This window comes from Phyllobates terribilis, unplaced genomic scaffold (genome assembly GCF_046119375.1).
Source record: "Phyllobates terribilis strain yellow unplaced genomic scaffold, ASM4611937v1 Scaffold_1__5_contigs__length_1240528914, whole genome shotgun sequence".
In the NCBI taxonomy this organism is placed as follows: Eukaryota; Metazoa; Chordata; class Amphibia; order Anura; family Dendrobatidae; genus Phyllobates; species Phyllobates terribilis.
In genome coordinates, this window is record NW_027362761.1 from 381,870,259 (window position 1) to 381,885,301 (window position 15,043).

Genomic DNA, 15,043 nt, shown 5'->3' on the forward strand with positions numbered 1-15,043 from the left:
ATTTATAGGATAGGTCATCAAAATCAGATCGGTCTGAGTCCAACACCTGGCCCCCACCCATTTGTTAGACCAGTACTGTAAAGCTCAATTCAATGTGTATTGGCCGCTCCCGGGTCCTGCAGATCAGCTCCTATTCAATAGAACAGGAGAATTCAAGAGCATAGGCGCTGTTCTGCAGTACTTGGCAGCAGCCACTGCACATTGCATTGAGCTATACAGTACTGGTCTGTTTCGTGTGATTACATCTGAAGACTGGGAAAGGACAAGAATCAGATCAGCATCAAGCTAATTGAAAATGCATTACAGGAATAAATCGACAATAGATGAAATAGATGCAATCAGTATTGTGGTCCGAATCGTCACATGTGTGTTATTTGGACTGCATAAGAATAAATATTTCCATTAACACTTTTGGCGTGCCCAGTGATCTGTCTATGGATAAGTCATTGGGATATTTTTTCTGGACATACTGGATATAAATCATGGTTCTTTCTAAAAAGCATGAAAAATAATCATTTTTATGTTAGAAAAAGACGTTACCAGAAATTCTTAGTACAGTGTGACATTGATGTGATTCTTAAAGGGGTTATCCAGGACTATTTAGTTTTTTTTTATTATGGGCCTTAGAACTAACAGGCAGATAGTTGCTGACTAAATGCCTGTTGTGCCCGGTGCTGATCTCTGACAACCGTTGCTGCCGGCGGATTCAGCAGCTTCCGCTTACGTCACGTCGACAAAGCAGTGGCTTCTCTTCTGCTCTGCTCTGTTGACAGGGCGTTATTGTGGACGTCTTACTGATTGACAGCCGACTCTCAGATGCCTAACTGTGGGAAGCTGGCTATCAATCACTAGGACGTTGGTAGTCACGCCCTGTTGACAGAGCAGCCCGGAAGAAGAAGAGCTGCTCTATTGACGTAAATCAACAGTCGTCGGCCGCAGCGGTCAGTCATCGCTCTGAGCCGGCGTCGGAAAAAGCAGGCAGGTAGTAGTTACCTCTGTTTAAAACTACCTGCCTGTTAGTTTTTAGGCCTATATTAAAAAATATAGTCCTGGACAACCCCTTTAATAGTCTGTGACATGACATAAGATGGCCCTGGTGTATTTTGTGTGGGGAGCAGCCTGCGTCATCCCTTGTGCAGAGTTTGGTAGATGTCATATAGGTCACGTCTGATTCATCTCCTCCTGTTTGAAGCTGTGACCTGTTTTAATTAATATGCATGACACTATATTGCAATTCATTTTACCGTCTGCATTATTCCTTGTCTCCTCCATCAAGACTAATAGAATAGACGCAAAAGGGAGTCTCACTTTTTATAGTATATAGGTAGTGAGCTAATTATGTGTCTGTATGGTAGTTTCTGTTCTTTATTGTGGAAATATGGATGTTCTACCCTATATCATTGTATATGGGAAAACCTAACTGTAAGGCTCGGGTCACATTTGATTTTTCTCTGTCACATGTGGATCATAGTTTCAAGTTCCCTTCTGTATGCATTGCATTGTAAATCTCTCTGGATTTGGTGTGGCGTGCACAGTGAATATCTGCATTGTCTGAATTTTCCCCAAAGTTGATGTCCTAACTGCACCACCTCTGTCCATGTCTTAGACAGGGTCCACTGTTTCGGGGTGGGAGCTTATATTCAGATATATGTTTGCTTCTCTGTGAGAATCATTGTCTTGGGGGCATTATCCCGTTAATCTTCAGATTGTCAGGGTGGGTCACTTTGACCTTTTTTCTGTTAGAAGATTCTCCCTACAAAATGCTGATCACAGTTGTAAAATGGGGAGAAATAAACATTGGCGATCACATATCGGGAACCACCAAAGTAATATATGGACATGTTCTCTACAGGAACTCTTTGTAGCCCTTCCATGATTTGGTTAAAACATGAGAGTCCTTAATGGAAGTTCCCACATTACTCCCCTGAAACATCCAAGTAAACAGAACAATAGGACTGATGCACATTACTCTCAGGTTGTACAGAGGGGTAATGGAGAACTGACAAAGTGACTTGACTTTAGCTTCAGTGCCCTTTTATTGCTGCTAAACTACTCATTTCTTGAATAGTCTACATAATTATAACAAATATTTAATCTGTATCTTCTTGTAAGGAAATATAGAGGTGTATACTATACACTATGAGGCCACGTTCACACTACCAGTATTTGGTCAGTATTTTACCTCAGTATTTGTAAGCCCAAACCAGGAGTGGGTGATAAATACAGAAGAGGTGAGGTGTTTCCATTATACTTTTCCTCTGATTGTTCCACTCCTGGTTTTGGCTTACAAATACTGAGGTAAAAAACTGGTCAAATACTGAGCGTGTGAACGTGGCTTTAGCGTTATTCATTTAAAGGCAGGGTCTAATAGGCTGCCTGTCAGTAGAAAACTCACAGACACAATACACTGCACTACTTAAATAGTGACGAGCATTAAGAAAATGATTAAGGAATCAACTGTTCAAGTTTCCTAGAAGGACTAATTAATATTATAAAAAAGCTAAAAAAAATAATTAAAGAGAAGTTTTCACCAGGAAAATGCAGCTCAGTCTGCAGACACCATGTTATAGAGCAGGGGGAGCTAGGTAGCTTGATATATAGTTTTGTGAGAAAAGATTCAGTATAACCCGTGTTTTAATTATTTAATCCTCTGCTGTTTCTAGGCTTCTCAGTCCAGTGGGCGGGGCTATCTGTGACTGACAGCGATCCCTGTGTGCACAGTAGTACAAAGAAAGCTGTCAGTCACTGATAGCCCCGCCCACTGGACCAAAACCTGAAAAGGGGCAGAGGCTTTAAAATGTTGAAAACACGGGTTATACTGAATGTTTTCTCACAAAATTATATATCAAACTACTTCCCCTTCAAGCCATGGCCATTTTCCATTTTTTGTTTTTTTGTTTTTTCCTCCCCTTCTTTCAAGAGCATAACTTTTTTACTTTTCCCTCCACATAACCGTATGAGGACTTGTTTTTTGCGGGACGAGTTGCACTTTTGAATGACACCATTCATTTTATCATGTGATGCACTGAAAAGCCGGAAAAAAAATCAAATTGGAATGAAATTGTTATTTTTGTTTACCATGTTCACTATATGGTAAAACTGATCTGGCGATATGATTTTCCAGGTCAGTAGGAGTCCGCAGATACCACACATTCATAGTTGTGTTTTTTATTCAAGTGGTGAAGAAATTTTGGGAATTCGTTAAAAAACAACAACATTTCTTCTGTTGCCGTTTTCTGAGAACCACAGCATTTTCATTTTTCGGGATATGGGACTGTGTGAGGGCTTATTTTTTGCACCCTGAGCCGACGTTTTTACTGATACCATTTTGGGGTAGATGTTTTGATCACCTCTTATTGCAATGTTGTAGCGGGCAAAAATTCTGGCGTTTTGATTTTTTCTTGTTACACCGCTTACCGATCGGATTAATTTTTTTTAGAATTTGATGGATCTGACTTTTACGAATGCAGAGATACTAAATATTTGTATTTTATTTTTAATTGTGTTATTTTTAATGGGGCAAAAGGGGGGGTCATTTGAACTTTTGTGTTTTTTATTTTTTATTTTTTTAATATTTTTAAAACTTTTTTTTAAACTTTTCACTGTATTCAATAGTCCCCCTAGGGGGCTTGAAGCTGCAATCGTCTGATTGCTTGTGCTATATATTCCCGGGGCATCAAGATAGGTCATCAATGTTAAAGTAGTGGACAACTTCTTTAAAGGGAATCTGTCAGCAGGTTTTTGCTATTTAATCTGAGAGCAGCGCGATGTATGGGCAGACAGCCTGATTCCAGTGATGATGCTTATTGTAGTTTTGATACAATCACTGTTTTATAAGAGGGAGCTTATCACTAGAGAACTAGTAAACCTGATGCCATGTAGTCCTCTCTATTCATGATCTCTGTATAACTTTACCCCCACCACTGATTGACAGCTTTCTGTGTACACTGTGCATAGTCAGAAAGCTGCCAATCAGTGGTGTGGGTGGGGTTATACAGAGTTCAGCATACGGAGAACTACTAGATCAGCAGCATATATAACAGTTATTTAATCAAAACCAAAACTACACTAAGCAGCTCAGTAAGTGATACATCACTGGAAACAGGGTCTCTGCCCCTACATCATGTTGCTCTCAGTTAGGTAGCACAAACCTGTGTCATGCTGTTTCAATAAAATTTGTGTTTTATCAGCAAGAAATTGTCACTAAAATACTTTTTGCCTTGTGCCATGTAGTCCTTCTGCTCTGCATTACCCCGCCCCCACCACTGATTAGCAGCTTTCTGCCTATGCACAGTGTACACAGAAATCTGTGGAGTGGATGAGGTTTCACATAGCTCAGCTTTCACAGAACTGGTACATCTGCAGTAGATAAAACTGTGATTTTATCAAAATGACAGCAACCAGACATTTTACTTGTCTGCTCCAGTGTTCAGGCGCCGGGATTCACTGTGATTTCCGCTCCAGTGACCAACAATGAGGTTTGGTCCCCACTTCCTCTTCTATCTGCTATCTGGGAGGAAGTGGGGACCAAACCTCACTGTTGCGCACGCCGGAGGTCACTGGAGCGGAGGTCACAGTGACTTCCGGCGCCTGCGCACTGGAGCAGACAAGTAAAATAGCGCAGGGAGAAAAAAAAGCGCCTTCATCTATAGGCGCATTGCGCGGTATGTTCAGCTCTAGACTGCACATCACAGGGCCCTGGGGAGGGCAGGGGAGGGGGGGATATTTAAATTAAGCATATAGGCGGGCATTTCTTGGCATCCCCTGGTCGCCAAGCCTAGGAAAACGGATTGAATAAAAAGATTTCTCTGCAATCAGACCTGTAATATGGGGCATACAGGTAAGTATAGATTTACATTTCTATAACCTGTGTGGCTATATTAGAGGTCTGATAACTCCAAAGGGGTGACATTCTCTGGTGTCAGTTTGGAGGAGGAAGTCTCCAGACTGTGGAACTTCAGCTCAGGAGGGGCTGAAGTGTGCTGCAACTGAAGCGGGCGAATCCCGCATACATATGGACTGTGCTATCGGTTATCTTTTGTTTTGCCGTTATGCCAGCAAGGCTGTGTTTATTTTGCTGAACCTGCAGTGCTTTATGCCATATTGAATAAACCTGCAGATGAAAACATTCCTGAGTCTACTTCTGAAAGCAGCCGACTGAGTCGTCCTACCACACTATCTAAATATCTGTCTGTCTAAATGAGAAATCTTGCAGTTTTCACACTGAACACCAGAGCAATTCCATTTCCTGTTGGTTTTTTATGTTGTATCATGTATATTAGTGGCAATAGACTGATCAGATCCCATCTTTTGTATTGGAGCTTATAAAGAAGGTGTGCAGAGGTCCTTGTGAAGGGAGGAAGAGGATGTCAGCTGTGACATCGCCTATTGTGATTGGTGGCTCTTGTGTTATCAGCCCTGTATAGAGTTGTCACCTGTCATTGTAATCTTGCCTCTGATGATAATGAGACTTCTGAAAACTTTTCCTGAAAGGACAGGAACTATAACAATGGGCAGTGTGAAAATTGCAACATTTCTAATTTTATTTTTTTAATACAGATCATGATATGAAAGAAAAAAACATTGTCATATATTTTGTAAACACGTTTAATGCAAAAACCTAATTTAAACAATAGCTCATTTTCTGATTCAGTATTCAGGTCATACATCTTCATAATTAGTATTGCCATAATGTGCTTGCTGCTGCTATATATAGGAGGGTGTAGTGCCAGTGTGTAGTGCCAGGGTGTAGTGCCAGGGTGTAGTGCCTGGGTGTAGTGCCTAGGTGCAGGGTGTAGTGCCTGGGTGTAGTGCCTGGGTGTAGTGCCTGGGTGCAGGGTGTAGTGCCTGGGTGTAGTGCCTGTGTTTAGTAACTGGGTGTAGTGCCTGTGTGTAGTGCCTGGGTGTAGTGCAAGGGTGCAGGGTGTAGTGCCAGTGTGTAGTGCCAGGGTGTAGTGCCTGGGTGTAGTGCCTGGGTGCAGGGTGTAGTGCCTGGGTGTAGTGCCTGGGTGTAGTGCCTGTGTTTAGTAACTGGGTGTAGTGCCTGGGTGTAGTGCAAGGGTGCAGGGTCTAGTGCCTGTGTTTAGTAACTGGGTGTAGTGCCTGGGTGTAGTGCAAGGGTGCAGGGTGTAGTGCCTGTGTTTAGTAACTGGGTGTAGTGTCAGGGTGTAGTGCCAGGGTGTAGGGTGTAGTGCCTGGGTGTAGTGCAAGGGTGCAGGGTGTAGTGCCTGGGTGTAGTGCCTGTGTTTAGTAACTGGGTGTAGTGCCTGTGTTTAGTAACTGGGTGTAGTGCCTGTGTGTAGTGCCTGGGTGTAGTGCCTGTGTTTAGTAACTGGGTGTAGTGCCTGTGTTTAGACTGGGTGTAGTGCCAGGGTGTAGTGCCTGGGTGTAGTGCCTGGGTGTAGTGCAAGGGTGCAGGGTGTAGTGCCTGGGTGTAGTGCCTGGGTGTAGTGCCAGGGTGTAGTGCCTGTGTGTGTAGTGCCTGGGTGTAGTGCCTGGGTGTAGTGCCTGGGTGTAGTGCCAGGGTGTAGTGCCTGGGTGTAGTGCTTGGGTGTAGTGCCTGGGTGTAGTGCCAGGGTGTAGTGCCTGGGTGTAGTGCCTGGGTGTAGTGCCAGGGTGTAGTGCCTGGGTGTAGTGCCTGGGTGTAGTGCCAGGGTGTAGTGCCAGGGTGTAGTGCCAGGGTGTAGTGCCTGGGTGTAGTGCCTGTGTGTAGTGCCTCGGTGTAGTGCCAGGGTGTAGTGCCTGTGTGTAGTGCCTGGGTGTAGTGCCTGGGTGTAGTGCCTGGGTGTAGTGCAAGGGTGCAGGGTGTAGTGCCTGGGTGTAGTGCCTGTGTTTAGTAACTGGGTGTAGTGCCTGTGTTTAGTAACTGGGTGTAGTGCCTGTGTTTAGTAACTGGGTGTAGTGCCTGTGTTTAGTGCCTGGGTGTAGTGCCTGTGTTTAGTAACTGGGTGTAGTGCCTGTGTTTAATAACTGGGTGTAGTGCCTGGGTGTAGTGCCTGTGTTTAGTGCCTGGGTGTAGTGCCTGTGTTTAGTAACTGGGTGTAGTGCCTGTGTTTAGTAACTGGGTGTAGTGCCTGTGTTTAGTGCCTGGGTGTAGTGCCTGTGTTTAGTAACTGGGTGTAGTGCCTGTGTTTAGTAACTGGGTGTAGTGCCTGGATGTAGTGCCTGTGTGTGGTGCCAGGGTGTAGTGCCTGTGTGTGTAGTGCCTGTGTGTAATGCCTGGGTGTAGTGCAAGGGTGCAGGGTGTAGTGCCTGGGTGTAGTGCCTGGGTGTAGTGCAAGGGTGCAGGGTGTAGTGCCTGGGTGTAGTGCAAGGGTGCAGGGTGTAGTGCCTGGGTGTAGTGCCTGGGTGTAGTGCCAGGGTGTAGTGCCTGTGTGTGTAGTGCCTGGGTGTAGTGCCTGGGTGTAGTGCCAGGGTGTAGTGCCAGGGTGTAGTGCCTGGGTGTAGTGCCTGGGTGTAGTGCCTGGGTGTAGTGCCTGGGTGTAGTGCCAGGGTGTAGTGCCTGGGTGTAGTGCCTGTGTGTGTAGTGCCTGGGTGTAGTGCCTGTGTGTGTAGTGCCTGGGTGTAGTGCCTGGGTGTAGTGCCTGGGTGTAGTGCCTGGGTGTAGTGCCTGTGTGTGTAGTGCCTGGGTGTAGTGCCTGTGTGTGTAGTGCCTGGGTGTAGTGCCTGGGTGTAGTGCCAGGGTGTAGTGCCAGGGTGTAGTGCCTGGGTGTAGTGCCAGGGTGTAGTGCCTGGGTGTAGTGCCTGGGTGTAGTGCCAGGGTGTAGTGCCAGGGTGTAGTGCCTGGGTGTAGTGCCAGGGTGTAGTGCCTGGGTGTAGTGCCTGGGTGTAGTGCCAGGGTGTAGTGCCTGTGTGTAGTGCCTGTGTGTAGTGCCTGTGCACACACACGTTGCTATGTATGGATGGTGTTGTGGCATCCATAGTAATGAAGACGGCATTTAGACAGGGAGGACATCGCCGGCTTTGGACTGAGGGTGGCCCTCTTGAGCTGTTGTACGGGATAGGAGCCGTTTAATGCTCTTCCATTGAAGTTGGCACTCGCCCAGGACCAGCTGGGACTGGACACACGACTTGCAGTCTCTCCTCAGGAATCCTGTGAGTGCATCAGAGAGAGGATTGGGAAGATGTCTCTTTTCCTCACAGTAGATCTTGTCTTGGAGAACTGAACAATGTGATGACAGCTGTTCTTCACTTCCCTCCATCCTTGTTCACAGTGAGAGCATCTAGAAGGAAGTAAGGTACTTTCTGATGTGTCTGTGTTCATCGTCTTACCGGGGAGCGATGGGTTCTCTCATGTATGTCACTGTATATGATGGTATTAATGAACGGCAACTGCTGTGCACGGCAGGGACATGGGATCAGCACCGACCGAGACAAAGGAGCTCGCAGGCAGAGATGTATCACCCTGGTACCGTCCCTGGGTCCTGTCATTCTGATTGCGGTTTATATCAGTTGATACATTCTCCATATGGAATTCATATTAGTTATTAAATAGAAGACCATTATAATTAAAAATAATCACAGATCAACTAATAAAATATATTCCTTATTCTAGGTATTGGTGTTTTTATGTGTATAGGACTTGTCATTCCTTATTCTAGGTATTGGTGTTTTTATGTGTATGGGACTTGTCATTCCTTATTTTAGGTGTTTTGATGTGTATGGGACTTGTCATTCCTTATTTTAGGTGTTTTGATGTGTATGGGACTTGTCATTCCTTATTTTAGGTGTTTTGATGTGTATGGGACTTGTCATTCCTTATTCTAGGTGTTTTGATGTGTATGGGACTTGTCATTCCTTATTCTAGGTGTTTTTATGTGTATGGGACTTGTCATTCCTTATTCTAGGTATTGGTGTTTTTATGCGTATGGGACTTGTCATTCCTTACTCTAGGTGTTTTTATGTGTATGGGACTTGTCATTCCTTATTCTAGGTGTTTTTATGTGTATGGGACTTGTCATTCCTTATTCTAGGTGTTTTTATGTGTATGGGACTTGTCATTCCTTATTCTAGGTGTTTTTATGTGTATGGGACTTGTCATTCCTTATTCTAGGTGTTTTTATGTGTATGGGACTTGTCATTCCTTATTCTAGGTATTGGTGTTTTGATGTGTATGGGACTTGTCATTCCTTATTCTAGGTGTTTTTATGCGTATGGGACTTGTCATTCCTTATTCTAGGTGTTTTTATGTGTATGGGACTTGTCATTCCTTATTCTAGGTGTTTTTATGTGTATTGGACTTGTCATTCCTTATTCTAGGTGTTTTTACGTGTATGGGACTTGTCATTCCTTATTCTAGGTGTTTTTATGTGTATGGGACTTGTCATTCCTTATTCTAGGTATTGGTGTTTTTATGTGTATGGGACTTGTCATTCCTTATTCTAGGTGTTTTTTTGTGTATGGGACTTGTCATTCCTTATTCTAGGTGTTTTGATGTGTATGGGACTTGTCATTCCTTATTCTAGGTATTGGTGTTTTGATGTGTATGGGACTTGTCATTCCTTATTCTAGGTGTTTTTATGTGTATGGGACTTGTCATTCCTTATTCTAGGTGTTTTGATGTGTATGGGACTTGTCATTCCTTATTCTAGGTGTTTTTATGTGTATGGGACTTGTCATTCCTTATTCTAGGTGTTTTTATGTGTATGGGACTTGTCATTCCTTATTCTAGGTGTTTTTATGTGTATGGGACTTGTCATTCCTTATTCTAGGTGTTTTTATGTGTATGGGACTTGTCATTCCTTATTCTAGGTGTTTTTATGTGTATGGGACTTGTCATTCCTTATTCTAGGTATTGGTGTTTTGATGTGTATGGGACTTGTCATTCCTTATTCTAGGTGTTTTTTTGTGTATGGGACTTGTCATTCCTTATTCTAGGTGTTTTTATGTGTATGGGACTTGTCATTCCTTATTCTAGGTGTTTTGATGTGTATGGGACTTGTCATTCCTTATTCTAGGTATTGGTGTTTTTATGCGTATGGGACTTGTCATTCCTTATTCTAGGTGTTTTGATGTGTATGGGACTTGTCATTCCTTATTCTAGGTGTTTTTATGTGTATGGGACTTGTCATTCCTTATTCTAGGTGTTTTTATGTGTATGGGACTTGTCATTCCTTATTCTAGGTGTTTTTATGTGTATGGGACTTGTCATTCCTTATTCTAGGTGTTTTTATGTGTATGGGACTTGTCATTCCTTATTCTAGGTGTTTTTATGTGTATGGGACTTGTCATTCCTTATTCTAGGTGTTTTTATGTGTATGGGACTTGTCATTCCTTATTCTAGGTGTTTTTTTGTGTATGGGACTTGTCATTCCTTATTCTAGGTGTTTTTATGTGTATGGGACTTGTCATTCCTTATTCTAGGTGTTTTTATGTGTATGGGACTTGTCATTCCTTATTCTAGGTGTTTTGATGTGTATGGGACTTGTCATTCCTTATTCTAGGTGTTTTTATGTGTATGGGACTTGTCATTCCTTATTCTAGGTGTTTTGATGTGTATGGGACTTGTCATTCCTTATTCTAGGTATTGGTGTTTTTATGCGTATGGGACTTGTCATTCCTTATTCTAGGTGTTTTTATGTGTATGGGACTTGTCATTCCTTATTCTAGGTGTTTTTATGTGTATGGGACTTGTCATTCCTTATTCTAGGTGTTTTTATGTGTATTGGACTTGTCATTCCTTATTCTAGGTGTTTTTATGTGTATGGGACTTGTCATTCCTTATTCTAGGTGTTTTTATGTGTATGGGACTTGTCATTCCTTATTCTAGGTGTTTTTATGTGTATGGGACTTGTCATTCCTTATTTTAGGTGTTTTTATGTGTATGGGACTTGTCATTCCTTATTCTAGGTGTTGTTGGTTGATGTGTATGGGACTGTCTGTCGGATAAGCTGGCGTACTGACGAGTGGATTGGCATTAGGATGTGTACATGGATTAGTGTTGTGATGGCCGGATGACAGGTAAATTGCTCTAGTACCGGTCTGCTCTGTTGAGTAAGCAGTTCCTGGCCAGCAGGAAAGGGATGGTAAGAACAGGCTGTATAGGGATTTTCTCCTGGAGAACGATGTGCCTGAACTTCATCGGTCACCTCTGCCTCATGCCGTCCCAGAAAGCGCTTCCTCCCTTCATCACTTGCCAAGGTCAGACACCAAGAATGAGATTTATTGAATCCCTGCCTTTATAACTGATAGCACTGTGTTACCTATGGGGTGTAGATTTTATAGAATGGAGTGTCGGAGCATACTGCAATGTCCTGCTGCTGAAACCCTCCATACCTAAGTGTTAGAAATGCCCTCAAGCATCTCCTACTCCCGACATCTTAACTCCTTATCTGCCAAAATGCCCAGCCATGATATATATATATATATATATATATATATATATATATAATGTTCTAATAATATAATTATTAGCAGAGGTTTATTTCCATCCAATTTGGATGCTTATATTCATAAAAATGCACTCCTTGTGGAGTTACTTCCTCTATTCCACAGATGCGAGATCTCTGCTTACCCCTTATTAAATTTACTGCTATAGCAACTGGGTATTAGTGACCGGTTTATTAGAAGCTGATGAATGGCTGTTATACGTTCCCTAGCCACATTACTATTCATGTGACATGAGCTCGTGTAGACATAAAGCTTTTTCGGTGCTTTTGATGTACAATGCTTATCCTTTATCATTCATGAGTGCCCGGGCTCTTTATATGGGCTCATTAGTGGTTTAAATGTGCGTTTCGGTTGTTCCGAGGTTACAGATTTTAGTAGATGAAATGATGTGTCATAGAGGCAGGTCACACAATGACGTTCACAGGGATTTAGATGACTTTTTTTTGCTGTAAACGAACAGTATGTAATGCAATCTAGATTCTGTGTCTGCCTATAGGAGTGCTTGAAAGTTTGTGAATCCTTCAGAATTTTCCATATTTTTTTTTAAAGAAATTTGACCTAAGACTGCATTACATTTTCACACAAGTCCTTAAAGTAGATACAGAGAATCAAATTAAACAAATGAGTCAAAATATATTAGACTTTGTCCTTTGTAAATGAGGAAAATGATCCAAAAATATATGTCTGTGAGTATGTGAACCCCTAGAATTAGTTGTCTGAAATTGACTGGCGTTTTAAATCATTGGGATGACAATCAAGAGTGAGTGGGAAACCTGTGAACTATTAAAATGTGATCTTCACAACACATACTTAAGGAAGTATATCATGGCATGAACAAATGAGATTACGGAGGACCTCCGAAAAAGAGTTGTTGATGCTCATCAGGCTGGAAAATGTTACAAACTCATTTATAAAGGGTTTGGACTCCTCCAATCCACAGTCAAACAGATTTTGTACAAATGGAGGAAATTTAAGACCATTATTATCCTCATCAGGAGTGGACAACCAACAAAGATTACTCCAAGAGCCAGGCATATAATAGTTTTCAAGGTCACAAAGTAACCCAAGGTAACTTCTAAGCAACTAAAGGCCTCTCTCAGATTAACTAATTTTAATGTTCATGAATCAACAGCTAAAGGGTTGTTCCACGAACAAAGTACATTTTAATTAAAGGGAATCTGTCACCCCCTGGGCGATACCAGACCTCTACTATGGGCATGCAGGTTATAGAAAAGTAAATCTATACAAACCTGTATGGCCCATAGTACAGGTTTGATTGCAGAGAAATGTGTTTTTATAAACTACGTTTTGCACAGGCTTGGCGTCCCCCGGACGGCAAGAAATCCCCACCTATCTGTTATTTATTCCCCGAAATCTCCACCTATATGCTTAGTTACCATATTCCCCCCCTCCCCTGTGACGTGCACTGTGCACCCTGACTTCTCGGGCATGCGCAAAGCGCAGCTCACATAGAGCTCACATAGAGCGCGCTTTGCTTCATCCCGGCCCCGTCTACCTGTGCACTGCCCTGCAGGCAGGGCTGGCTCCAGGTTTTTCTGGGCCCTGGGCCCCTTTAACACATACCATGATTCATGATGCACAGACACCGCAGAGAAATATATATATATATAGTACAATGCAAAGATTTCACTTCTTACATTACATGAGTGATATCTATTGTAAACTCCACAATAGCTCAGAAACCGGCGAATCGCTCCACATAGTATATTGGCCCCCATAAAATGCTCCATACGGAATACTGGCCCCCATATAACGCTCCATACAGAATACTGGCCCCCATATAATGCTCCATACGGAATACTGGCCCCCATATAACGCTCCGTACAGGATACTGGCCCCCATATAACGCTCCATACAGGATACTGGCCCCCATATACTGCTCCATGCAGGCTGCTCCCCCCACATAATGCCCCATGCAGGCTGTTCCCCCCTTTATAATGCCCCATGCAGGCTGTTCCCCCCCCTTATAATGCCCCATGCAGGATGTCGCCCCCCCATATAATGCCCCATGCAGGATGTCACCACCCCATATAATGCCCCATGCAGGATATCACTTCTCCCCCCATATAATGCCCCTTGCAGGATGTCACCCCCCCCATATAATGCCCCATGCAGGATGTCAACCCCCCCATATAATGCCCAATGCCTCCATACATGAAAAAAAAAAAATACAAATACCTCACTCCTCCTCACCTGCTGCCAATGCCCCGGACTCCAGCGTTGCCGGCGTCTTCCCGCTCTGCGCTGCCTGTGATGGCTCAGGGGAGGGCGGTGAAAAGACATCACCGCACCCTCTGACCTGAGACGTCACAGGGAGAGCACAGCGGGAAGACAGCGGATCTGCGGAGGCATGGGTAAGTATCCGGCTGCCGGGGCCCTGAGCAAGTGGGGGAGAAGGGCAGGTGCTGGCACCGCTCTCCTCCGCCCATAGCTCCGCGGGGTGCCTGACCGCGAGTGGGCCCCCCGCCTGCTCAGGGCTCCGGCACTTGCCCGGGTGCGCCGGGTGCTGACGCTGGCCCTAGCTGCAGGGTTCTATTGCGCAGGAGCCGGGAAGTAAGGGAGCACAGTGCACATCACAGGGTCCTGTGTCGTGTAGGGGAAGGGGGAATATGGTAAGCATATAGACTGGGATTTCGGGGAATAATAAACAGATAGGTGGGGATGTCTTGGCGTTCATAAAAACACGTTTCTCTGCAATCAAATCTCTACTATGGGCCATACAGGTACAGTATGTATAGATCTACTTTTCTATACAATGTATGGCCATAGTGGAGGTCTGATAACTCCCAGGGGGTGACAGATTCCCTTTAATAGATCTTAGAATAAAAAAAAGTTCCACAATTGGATATGTTAAAAAAATGGTCCTGTCCCTAGATAATCTTATAAATGTACCCCTGTATAAATGATGTGTCCGACCATGCAGGAACATGGTTGGATATACCACAGCACCTGGGCAGGGGAGGAAGCAAAAAGTATACAGACATTACAGCTTGGGATCACAGATGATTTTTTTCTGTAAGGTAAAACACATTTTTAAACTGGCAGGAAAATGTTATTTCTTACAGAAATAATCAGCTGTGATCCCATGCTGTCCTGCAGTGCAGTGTCGAGCGGGGAGCCACGCTTTCACAGTGACCCTCAGCTCCCCGCTCGACACTGCGCAAATGCGGTCGGCTCCACGCTACACACTGCGGAAGCGCGGGATTCTAGTGACATCGGCATAACCAGGGAAGTCAATCAAACTGAGTGCGCGGCGACGCCCGTGACTGAACAGAAAATGAATCACACCCCTATGACTAAACGAGCAGGTACTAAATAAGTCTATAAAGTGCTTTTTATACATCATTACAGCGCTGTTTTTAATGAAAGTAACGTGTTGGTGATGCACATTGCATCACTAACAATGCACTGGGGACAGTTTAGATGCTTGAAATGGTGACAGGTTCCCTTTAATATGTCTAGAAATACTTTTTCACTGGAGTGCAGCATTAGAGGAGTCCAAGGCAGAGGAGAAATGAGGAATTCTGCAATATTCATGTTGAATGAATTACAGTTGCAGACTTTTAATAAAAGCTTTAAAAGGGAAAACCCCACTGATGGTGAAAGGGGTCAGGGAATTTGCATTCAGGTGAGT

The 15,043-nt window shown here is 43.8% G+C and overlaps 1 protein-coding gene across 3 annotated transcripts in view; it reads left to right on the forward strand.

Moving 5' to 3' along the window:
* OSBP2 (oxysterol binding protein 2) overlaps nt 1-15,043 on the forward strand; it is a 413,576-nt gene that overhangs the window by 60,391 nt on the left and 338,142 nt on the right. The window contains exon 1 of one of the 3 annotated variants that reach the window (XM_073676418.1): nt 8,015-8,232. The exons of the other annotated variants lie outside the window; for them this stretch is intronic. The gene's annotated coding sequence lies outside the window, so the exon portion shown is untranslated. Of the gene's footprint in view, nt 1-8,014; nt 8,233-15,043 lie in introns of those variants that run through there. 3 annotated transcript variants of the gene reach the window in all.